Raw genomic sequence first — 12638 nt, 5'->3', positions numbered from 1 at the left:
CTTACCAACGAGATTCTTTGTAATGGCCTCATAGTGTGTTTGCTAGTCATCTCACCTAAGGAAGTGTGATGAACAACTAGTGTAACTCACGACTTGTGGGTAAAGATGTGCAACCTCTACAGAGTGTAAAACTGGTATACTAGCTGTGCTCATGGTCATGAGCGGCCCAGATCCTCCTTTTGATTAGTGGGGTTATCTCCTTTTGATTAAGGGGGGCTCCCCGGGTGGTTTGGTTTGGTTCGGTTTGGTTCTCAGTAGTATCATAATTTAATTTTGATTAATTACTATGTAACTGGGTTATGGTAATTTCATCAACTTGTAGTAATTAGTTCTAATAAAATTTTGCCAAGATTAAAAGCTAATGTAGTTGAGTAAGCCAACCTTAGAGCCTCGTAGTTTGTGTTATACTTGTTGAGTAAAAGTTGTGTACTCACTCTTGCCTACTCTACTCTTTTCTTCTTGTTCTCTTTGGGAATACCCTACTGCTACTCAGTTCCCGGCGACGCGGAGGAGTTCACCTAGATCTACCAGGAGTACGAGGACTTCTAGTCAGTCGTCTCCCAGTCGACGTCCCTGTGGCGTCCAGATTCATAGTTTCGTACTGTTTTACGCTTCCGCATATTTGTACCAGACATTATGTCATTTATGTCATAAATAACATTCGTACTCACTTTATTATGTCTTTTTACATGATATGTGTTGTGATATACTGTTTATTCTGTTGTATATACATGTGACTTGATCCTGGCACGTATATGATTGCTCGGTTTATGTCCTTTTATATACCGGGTGTTACACCAGCCTTACCTATGTATGAAATTGCCAATAGCAGGCAGAGTAATAACTGTCTTCGGTAACCAGGAAGAGGCACGCAGATGCGAAGACAGCATGTCTTACGCGAACAGGAACGTACATGCCATCGAAGTGCCAGGGGTAGAGAATACTAAAGTAGCCAATGGGGAGACACAAGAACCAGGAGGGGTGTCATCGGCAGAACACACGAAGAAAGTTCCACTATGCGAAGATGTCCCAGACCAAATGGTTACCATCGGGAGAGGGCTCGAAGAGGCTGAAGAAGCTAGACTCATCCAATTTTTGCGAAACAATCAAGACATGTTCGCATGGTCTTCGTCAGATTTGCGGGGAATCAGTCACGATGTCATGGAGCACACACTGAAAGTATACCCGAAGGCCAGGCTAGTAAAATAGTTTTAGCGACCAATGTCCGAAGAAAGAAGGAAAGCAGCTCAAGCCGAAGTGCAGAAATTGCTAGACGCAAGCATCATTCACGAAGTCCAATATCCAGAATGGCTAGCGAATGTCGTCATGGTACCGAAGAAGAATGGGAAATGGCGAATGTGCATCGACTTCACCATACTTAACAAAGCCTGTCCGAAGGATGAATACCCCTTGCCACGCACTGACACATTGGTCGATGCGGTAGCCAGCTCTGAGATGTTGAGCATGCTCGATTGTTTCTCGGGATAGCACCAGATTTTCATGACCAAATCGGACGAAGAGAAGACCAGCTTTACCACCCCCTTCGGCACATATTGTTGTGTAAGAATGCTGGAGGGCCTTCGCAACGCAGATTGAACTTTCAACAGGATTATCAAAATTGTTCTTGGGGACCAGCTAGACAAAAACATCTCCACATATGTTGACGATGTTGTCGTTCGAAGCAAAAAGAGGGAAGACCACATTCAAGACCTTCGTGAAACATTTGCAAACCTTCGACGTCACGGCCTAAAACTAAACCCAGAAAAGTGCGTCTTCGGTGTCCACAGAGGCAAGCTGCTAGGCTGCATGATCACAGAGAGGGGGATAGAGGCAAACCCGAAGATGATCGAAGCCATTAGGCAGATGAAGCCACCAACCATGGGGAAGGGGGTGCAGAAGCTGACAGGACGTCTGGCCTCGCTGAATAGATTCATCTCCAGATCAGCGGAGAAGTGACTCCCATTTTCTGAAGCATTAAAAGGCTCAGGCAATTTGCAATGGGGCGAAGAGCAGGAGAAGGCTTTCAAAGCCCTCAAAACATACATTGAAAATTTGGTGATCATGTCCAGTCCTATGGAAAAAGCAGAATTACTCTTGTACATTGCTACGTCAGGAGCAGCGGTCAGCGCCGCCCTCGTCGAAGAGTGCCACATTGAAGGGGAACTGAAACAGGTCCCTATCTACTTTGTTTCCGAAGCCATAAATGGCTCAAAGCTACTATACTCAGAGATGGAGAAGATGGCATATGTCGTCGTCATGGTAGCAAGAAAGCTTCACTATTATTTCCAGAGTTACAAGATTAAATTCCCAACCTCTTTCCCCCTTCGAGACATGTTCGAGAATAGGGAGGCCTCCGGCAGAATTGGCAAATGGGCAACACAGCTGGCAGAACACATAATAGGCTTCGTCTCCAGATCAGCCATAAAATCTCAGGTCATGGCAGATTTCATCACAGACTGGACACCAACAAAGCCTTCGCAACAACGACCGAAGATAGAGGCAGTATGGCAAATTGAATGCGATGGGGCATATCAGAGAGATGGAGCAGGGGCTTCGGCAATCCTAATAGCACCTTTGGGGACTCAGTTGAAATATGCAGTCAAGCTTGATTTCGAAGGGTGTACGAACAACGTGGCAGAGTACGAAGGCTTGCTTCTGGGTCTCCAGAAAGCAAGAGCACTGGGAGCGCGAAGGCTGTCCATCAGATCTGACTTAGAGTTGATTACAGGGCACATCAACAAGTCCAACAGAGCACTGAAACCTGAACTGTCGAAGTACTTGGCAGCAGTACAAAGCATGGAAAAATACTTCCTATGGTTTAGCATACGCTGTTTTCCAAGGTCACAGAACAAATGTGGCGGAACCACCCAAAACTACTGGGCCCGGGTGCACTGATCTTTGTTGCTAAGTAACTCTGACCCAATTTGGCACTCACCGGTAGTTCCTCGAGTGAAGCCTCGATAAAAGCCACGCTATTCCAGGATCAGCAGACAACACTCACATGAAGGTGAGCCCAGAGATTACAACACAGAACATTTTTTACATCTCAGAGTGATTGCAGTGGAAAGGAAAATTTATTACAAACCAGGTTCAGAATAGTAAGGTACTATAGAGTTCCATCTACTCAAATTATTCAAGTCTCAATGTTCAGCGGAAGCATTAAAAGATAACTAGCGAAATTACATGACGCATCGATAAGCCCGTACGAAAGCGTCACTCAGCGGGAGGGTGGTCAGCACCAGCTGAAGGGCCATCCCACTCAACAGACCAACCCGGAGGCAAGGTACACGGCCTAGTAAGACTCGCGAACAGATGTTCAAAGTTAGTACCTGAAAAACAGTGCCACAAGCAAGGCTGAGTATACTAATACTCAGCAAGACTGACCCGTCTCCGGATATATCATAGTCCGATAACTAGACATGCAAGGCTTTTTGGTTGGTGGGTTTTGTTTTGCCAAAATGCCGCTAAGTGTTGGTCCTTATTTTCAGGTTATACTTAGCTATATTCTAGTTGGATTAACCATTCTAAATTTGCAACTAACTCTACACAAACATGGTAGAGCAACCATTTAATCAACCAGCAGTATTATCAACATCATGTTCCACATGTTAATCTGTGTGACCGAAAACATTAACCAATCTCATGCCGTGAGAGGCGGACGATTCCGAATCGAATTTCAACCTGGCCAGGGGAACCTAGACCACACGCATGGGGATCGACTTCGCTCCCGCCCACGCTACTTTTCCCCTTTCTTTCCAGTCCATGGATCCGGAACACCCTCCCCGACTACAGAGCCCGACGTCTCTGCACCCGTACGTCGCGACAAAAATATAAACCCTACTTCTACCAGGAGGGTGCGAGATCCTTCCACTCGCCGGTCCAATCGGGTACTTAAGCTTACCGATTACCATATTTCTCGGTATGTGGCTAGTACTTTCAAACGCTTAAGAAATGAGCCACACACCGCGACCTTAGCCATTTTTGACTACACCAGCGGGGTATCACAACTACACAACCCCACCCGTTGTCCTTATATTTCAGTAGGAATTAAAGTCAGTAAAACTCCTAATTGCTCGCGAGAGGCAGGAAACCCCTCGACTTCTACCGTACCTAATTAGCATGGCAACTAGTCGATATAAAGATCCGGGTATCAAACATAGGTACCTAGGGATCATGCATCTAAGGTTTTCGATCAACGCCTAGAAAACATAAATGTAGAAAGAAACTATTACAACACATAATAAATAGCTAAATGAATAATAACTCGGAAAATAAGGCATAATGCACCGGGTCTTGCCTTCTTGGGCACTGTCAGGCAGAAAAGCCTCTGGGGCTTGGCCCAGGTTTTGAGACAAGTTAGCACAGTTCAAATTGACCTTCTGATCCACACGAGAGTCCGCGGGCACCAATTCGTAGTCACCGTCCGCGAGATTAACCGTTTCTATATGCAATGCAAGATTATGAGTTATTCATGGATAATGATTTCTTTCCTTCACGATAAAGTTGTAGTTCAACAAAAGTTAATTTAGTGATAATTTCAACATTTTATTTCATGGGCAGTCATTTATAGAGTAGTAAACACAACTATTTTTCTTCATGAATGAGTGGGGGTTTTTGGTTTTCATTTTCAATATTAAAGCGTAGCATGCTTTCATCATTTCGTAACATCAACTCTACTCCTGAGCTAGTGATGAAAAACTAAAGTAACACAGATCCAAACTTAAGCATTTATGATATAAATTTCAGCATCTAACCACAAAGCGATTAACAATAACTATTCATGTAAGTAGTTTATTCTAGTTGCTTCACCTTTTTGCACAGAACGTTTGACATGGGTTCTGGTGCTACAAATTTTACGGAAGCATCTACAAAGCATCGACTCAGTACTGAAAGTTTCCCAGATTTTATTCACTTGTACAGAAGAGGTGACAAAAAGAACAAAACTAGCAAGCTATTAATTAAGATTAAATCTACAGAGAGTTACACTAGGGATATGGTTCTCAAATTTTTACCAGAGCTTAATCATGAGATAAACATACTCCAGAAAAATTATCAAGCTTTATATCGACCAGATAAATTAGTTATGCAATTAAGTTTACATGAGATAGCATAAATTTCTCACAATGCATTTGACTAGTACTGCATGTGAACTTTTTATTACAGACAGAACATACTCTAAGCAAGAAAAAGTCCAAAAATCATGATCAGATATGTTGTAGTTTACTCAGAACAAAAATGATAAATCTAACCATGAGATACTAAGCATGATTATTAACTAAAGCTAAACTCAGTAACTGCAGCTCAAAATTTTTAGACAGGACCACAGAACTAAAGAGAGACTTCAAAAATAAATATAGATTTTCCTGAGCCTAAGAAAAATATATGATGAATTAAGTTGATTAAACAAGCATAAACATGGTATATAGCAAATGAACTCTAATAAAACTAAAATTTATGAATTAATGAGGTTTCAGTTACACATGCATGCAGTAAAAATTACAGAGCAAGTTCATGCATATGTTTTCCAGCATTAATTCAGGAAAGTCAATAATAGATTAGAGAATCTTGATTGTTACAATATGATAACTGTTTTGGTTAGGTGCCATATTTTTATTGTGAACTAAATATTCCATCAGTGATAACATATTCAAAACTCAAGGTCATTTGTCGAGTGGAACTTCCTGAACATGCATAGGGTGATTTTCTTATTCTTTTTCCAGATTAAATTTGGTAGAGTTTCTGCAGATGTGACTGTTACAAAACTTATAGACCTTGTTACAAGGATTTTAGATCCGTTGAGTTTACATTTTTATGATTTTTTTGTGATTTTTTTTGCATTTTAGAAGTTCACTATCATACACTGGAATTCTTGCAAACAGGCCCTTAAACGAAAAAAAGAAATTACAACCGGGCCCTTCGCCGGCCTTCTCCGCCGTGGCATCTTGCAGGTGGTGTTCTGCTAGGCAAGGCTTACCGGGGCTGCCACGGGGAGGTGCGTGGGAGAGTAGAGATCGAGGAACACCTACCCTTGTAGCCGTTCGGGTGGAAGAAGATCGGAGGTGAGCTCACCGGCGCTAATGGCGGAGAGGATGTTCGGGTCGCCGGCGTTGTAGGCAAAGAAGGTCTCGGGGTGGAGGAACGTGGCGCGCACGAGCACCGCGAGAGGGTGAGGATGCTCCTGGGGTAGCTCTCGTGCACGCTCTCCCCTTGGGCTAGCCGGTCCGCGGTGAGCCCGAGCTTGCTGGCGGCGGCGCAGAAGGGGAATGACGTCGGGAAAGGGTTTGGGTTCGATTCCGCGCGCGTGGAGCTCAACTGGAAGGTGGAGAAGCTTCTGGGGTGGTTGGATGGAGCAATGTAGGGCTGTGGTTGCCGGTTCGCGCGAGCTAGATCTTGCCGGCCATGGTGGACGGCGGGAGGAGGAAGAAGGAGGGGAAGCCGCGCAACGGTGGGGCGCTGGGGGTACTTATAGGCCCGAGAGCACCTGGGCGAGGGGAGTGGTGGCTAGGGAAGGCTGGTTTGGTCCGGGGTGGCTCGACGGCTAGCGGGCGGATCGAGCAGGCGGCGCTGCGCATGGCGGGGCGGCGTGGCAGCTCGGGAGAGCGTCTGGGACGCGTGTGAGCGTGGGGAGGTGCCAAGGGGTGGGCCAGGTGGCGTTGGAGGGGTTCCCCGGGTCCATTTGACCGCGGACGCGCCGTGGACGAGGTCCACCGGCGGCGTACGGCGGGCGGCGGGCGAAACAGAGGAACCGGGAGGAGAGAGATGGAGGTGAGGGCATATCTGCGATTTCTGGAAATCCAGGGACCTCTCGGTAAACTAAAAATATTTCCTACTTAGAGGGCTCAAATGAAAAGTGTTGAATACCAATTTTGCATAACTTTTCATGATCTACAACTTTCGTGTTATGCAAATTTTTATTTGAAACTCACATTTTGAACTATTTGTAAATTTTCAAACTTGCACAAAAGGGCTTTGGTTTTATTCAGTTTTTGATTTGTTTTTGGCTGAAGTTCAATTGAGCACATGTCAATTGAAGTACCTCTCATGAACCAACTGAAATTTTGTGCGCATTTTTTAATTGAATTTTTGAGTAGCTTTTCACTCTTTTTTCTTTCTCCTTTAATTTCTTTTGTATACTTTGACTTTTATTTGACCCCTCCTCTTTGAATTAATTGCCCACATTTTTCTTTTAAGTTTAAATAGATACAATGATCTATATTTAAGTGTACTGACACCTGAGGTGTCACAACTCACCCTCCTTAAAAAGAACCTCGCCCCGAGATTGGATGATTGAAATTAGGTGGGGAAAAAATGATATACCTGAGGTGGAGCTAAGAAAACCCGGATAATGTCGATTAAGATAATCTTCCGTCTCCCAAGTGGTTTCTTCTTCAGTGTGATGAGACCACTGAATTTTATACATTTTTACCACCTTTCGACGAGTACCTCTCTCTTTTTGATCCAAAATTCTGAGTGGATATTCGGTATATGAGAGATCGGGCTCCACTAAAATTTCTTGTTGATCGATGATTTCCGTAGGAACTCGAACACATTTCTTGAGTTGAGATATGTGGAAAACATTATGGATGGCTGCGAGTCGTGAAGGCAGTCATAGACGATAGGCCACGGTTCCACATTCTTCAATGATTTCATAGGGCCCGACATAGCGAGGTGCTAGCTTACCCTTGACTCCGAAACGTTGAACGCCCTGAGTTGGTGATACTCGTAAATAAACATGGTCACCAACCATGAACTTCAAAGGATCCCTTCTTTTATCAAAATAACTCTTTTGTCGAGATTGGGCTGCTCAGAGATTTGCTTGTATTATTTTTACTTTTTCCTCAGCCTCGACCACTAATTCGGGTCCAAATATTTGACGTTCTCCAGTCTGGGACCAACTCAAAGGAGTTCGACACCGTCGACCATACAAGGCCTCGAATTGTGCCATCTTCAGACTGGCCTGATAGCTGTTGTTATAAGAAAACTCAGCCAAGGATAAACATTTGTCCCAGTTCTTGTCATAATGGATGACACATGCTCGAAGCATATCCTCGAGAATTTGATTCACCCTTTCGGTCTGTCCGTCAATCTGTGGATGGTAAGACGAGCTTCGAATTAATTTGGTTCCGAGAGCCTCTTGGAGCTGCTCCCAAAACCTTGCCACAAACTGAGGACCACGATCCGAGATAATCGTTTTGGGTATACCGTGTAGACAAACAATCCGATCGATATAGATTTCAGCATATTTCTTGGCTCGATATTCAGTATGCACTGGAATTAAATGAGCGGTCTTTGTGAGCCTGTCGACAATGACCCAAATGGAATCATGATGCTGAGAGGTATTTGGTAGGCCCACAATGAAATCCATACTGATATCTTCCCATTTCCAAGACGGAATTGGCAGAGGTTGGAGAGTTCCAGCAACTTTCAAGTGACTAGCTTTCACTCTCTGACATTTGTCACACTCTGCAACATATTTGGCAATCTCTCTCTTCATGCGAGTCCACCAGAAATTTTGTTTGAAATCCTGATACATCTTGGTGCTACCCGGATGAATGGAAAATTTAGAGAGATGTGCTTCGTCTAGGATTTGTTTCCGCAGCTCATGATTTTTGGGAACGACTAGGCGATCCTCGAACCATAAAATTCCTTTATGGTCCACTCGGAAACACTTGTATTTATTTTCACCTTCCACTACTTTCTGCTTGATGATACCAACACTTTTGTCATGTAATTGTGCCATGATGACCTTGTCATACAGTGTTGGTTCCACCGAAATATGATTCAAAGAACCCTGAGGGATGATTTCCAATTTCAGCTTTTGCATTTCAGCACACAATGTGTTATTATATGACTCCACTGAAAGGCAATTGCAGTGAACCTTACGACTAAGCGCATCGGCTACAACATTGGCTTTGCCCGGATGATAATGAACTTTCAGGTCATAATTTTTAATTAATTCCAGCCATCTTCGTTGCCTCATATTCAGCTCACTTTGGGTGAAAATGTATTTGAGACTCTTATGGTCGGTATAGATATTGCAATGAATGCCCATAAGATAATGTCTCCAAATTTTTAGAGCATGAATAACTGCGGCTAGCTCAAGATCATGAGTGGGATAATTTAGCTCGTGTGGCCGAAGAGCTCGGGAAGCATATGCTATAACCCTATTGTCTTGCATTAGAACACAACCAAGACCAGTACCTGAAGCATCACAATAAACAGCATAGGGTTTATTGTTGTCAGGTTGAGCCAAGACTGGTGCTGTGGTTAGATGTGCTCTCAATGTATGGAAGGCTTCATCGCACTTTGCATCCCATTTAAACTTGACATCCTTCCTTAGTAGTTCTATCATGGGCTTAGCAATTCTGGAGAAGTCCGGAATAAATCTGCGGTAATACCCCGCCAAGCCGAGAAAACTGCGAATCTGATGAACTGAAGTAGGAGGTTTCCAGTCCATCACTTCTTGTACTTTGCTGGGATCAACTGAGATGCCTTCACTGGATATAGTGTGACCCAGAAATTTGACTATGTCCAGCCAGAATTCACACTTGGAGAATTTTGCGTACAGCTTATGATCTCTGAGACGTTGAAGAACAATTCGCAGGTGTTGCTCATGTTCCACCTCGTTCTTGGAATAGATCAGAATGTCGTCAATAAAAACCACGACAAACTTGTCAAGTTCCGGCATGAATACCGAGTTCATGAGGTACATGAAATAAGCAGGAGCATTGGTGAGACCGAAAGACATAACCAAATATTCATAGAGGCCATATCTGGCTGAGAAAGCGGTCTTGGGAATATCACAAGGCCAGATTTTAATTTGATGATACCCCGAACGAAGATCAATCTTGGAGAAGATCTTTGCTCCAGCCAACTGATCAAATAGTACATCAATGCGGGGAAGTGGATATTTATTTTTGATGGTCACCGCATTGAGAGGCCGGTAGTCAACACACAACCTCAGACTGTCATCCTTCTTCTTTGCGAACAATGCTGGACAACCCCAAGGTGAAGCACTTGGGCGAATAAAACCTTTGTCCAAAAGTTCTTGCAGCTGGATTTTTAGTTCAGCTAATTCTTTAGGCGGCATTCGGTACAGCCTTTTTGAAATAGGTGCTGTACCAGGCTGAAGTTCAATGACAAATTCGATATCCCGGTCTGGCGGCATACCAGGTAAATCGTCCGGGAATACATCTGCATATTCGCGGACTACCAGAATATCTTCGAGACGAATATCTTTCATGGCATAGGCACAAGAGTTGTTGCATTGGTGATGAGGTAAATATAGAACCGAATGACCATGAGTTGGGGAATTTATTTCAACGGCTCGGGAAGAGATATCTAACAACACCCCATGTCTTTTCATCTAATCCATTCCCAGAATAATATCCATACCTTCTAGTGGCAACAAGATTAAAGTGGTAGGAACGGTTTTACTACCCAAACTAAGTGGCGCATTATGAACGATTTGGTTTGATGCAACTTTACCACCCAGAGTAGATATCATGAATGACCCTTTCGTGTGACAAAAATCTAACCCAACCCTTGCTCCAAATTTAGAACTAATGAAGCTATGAGATGCACCAGAATCAAATAAGATAACTGCGGGGTGATGGTTTATGGAGAATGTACCCGACATAATTGGTGCTCCCTCAAGAAGGTCAGCAAGGCTGGTGAAGTTAAGTCGGCCCTGCCTGACTTGAATGGTTTGCCTCTTGCCCTTGTTCTGATCATTTCTGCGAGAAGCCTGCCCTTGAGATTGTCCCGCCTGGGGGGCACATCTTGGCAAAGTGATCTGGACTCCCGCATTTGAAACAGCGGTTATTGTTGTCAGGGCGAGCTGATTGCTGAGTATTCGGCCTAGGCCCGGTCTGCTGCTGCTGAGGTGCAAATCGAGCTTGCTGAGGAAAACCGAATCGAGTCTGCTGCTGCTGTTGAGGAGGCCGAATAATCCAACGCCCTGGCTGAGGGGCCTTCTGAGAGGGTGCGGGTGGGTTATTCTGTACAAGGCGATACCTCGGTGCAGAGGCACTTGAGGGTCCATCAGGTGCCTTGAGCTTCTTTTCAGCGCGGTGTGCAGAAATAAGGTCCTCCTGAGAGATAGCCATATTCACCAATCCATTGAAAGAATCCGCATGGACAAGATTTAGCCTTTCTTGTAACTTGGTACTAAGGCCTCGACGGAAGCGTTCACGCTTCTTAGCGTCGGTATCCGCGTGATGTCCAGCATATTGGCACAATTGATTGAATACTTGGGCATACTGCACCAAAGTACGAGTGCCCTTAGTTAAAGCCAAGAACTCATTGAGCTTACGGTCAAGAAGTCCAGCTGGAATATGATGATCCCGGAAAGCCATTTTGAACTCATTCCAATTCACCACATGATCAGCCGGTAGCATCCCGTGGTAATGATCCCACCACATACGAGCTGATCCGCGAAGCTGCTGCGCGGCGTAGCGAGTCTTGTTCGCTTCTGAACAAGGAGTAGTCAATAGAGAAAACTTGGACTCGATTGTGCGAATCCAAGCGTCCGTGTCTAGAGGCTCATCTGCTTTATCGAACAGCAGAGGCTGAGTACTGAGGAAATCTTGGTAGCTCATTTCTTGTGCTTGGTGAGCATGATGCCCACCCCGCGGTTGTTGCTGAGCTTGAACCAACTGCCGCAAAATTTCCGTCTGGGCGGCAAGAACCTCAGCGATACCCACTGGTGGAGGAGGTGGGGGTGGATCGCCATTTCCCCCGGCTCCAAAACCACTAGGGGTGCCTCGAGTTGACCCAACCACCTGAAATGTGAATATTTTTGCATTAGGATCAACATTATCATCATTTCAAATGGAACATACAACTCAAAATGACATGGGAGTAATCGGAATTGCTTAAATCATGTTGTGCAAAAAAACCAGTGATACGACAGCGCTCATAACTGGAGTTCTGTACATGATATAAACTTGAAACTTTTACAGGAGATATATAATTTCATGAGCTACAACTTTGGTAGTCATCACCAAGTCAGATTCCAAGAGTAGGTTAGTCAAAAAAAATTCATTTACTCCTCCTCTGGTTTTTCTATTTTACAGAAAACAGAGCTTCTGTAATTTGCGATTATCTCCTGCGATATTAATCCGTTTGAGCTGAAATTTTGTGTGAATTTCCATGATGAAATCTGGAACAACTTTGGTATTCAACTCAGGAGCTAAATCGGAAAGTAAAAGAGGATAAAAATTCGAACCAGCGATTTTGCTACGTTTAACTTTGTATTAATTTTGTTGGTTACTAACACCTAACCTTTTTCTCTAGAATTTTGTTTTTGTTTTTGTTTTTGTTTTGATTGTCTAGATGGGCCATCTCATTCAACACATGGAGGAAGGAGAAAAATCACTAAGGGATTATGCAAGCCCGCGATCGGAGGACTTCGACATGCAAAAATCAGATTCGGTGTTGCGAGCCACCGAGTACGAGATCAAGCCTCAAATCATCAAGATGGCGGCGGCAAACCCCTTTAGAGGAGATGAGACGGACAATCCATATAGACATATCAAGTGGTTCACAATGCTATGCAATACGGTACAACAAGACGGAGTTCCGCTAGCTTGGTTTAGATGGAATCTTTTCCCATACTCACTTGCGGAAGAAGCGAG

The sequence above is a fragment of the Panicum virgatum genome, chromosome 8K (genome assembly GCF_016808335.1).
Source record: "Panicum virgatum strain AP13 chromosome 8K, P.virgatum_v5, whole genome shotgun sequence".
Lineage (NCBI taxonomy): Eukaryota > Viridiplantae > Streptophyta > Magnoliopsida > Poales > Poaceae > Panicum > Panicum virgatum.
The sequence above is the reverse complement of the archived record's forward strand: the minus strand, read 5'-3'. Positions refer to the sequence as shown.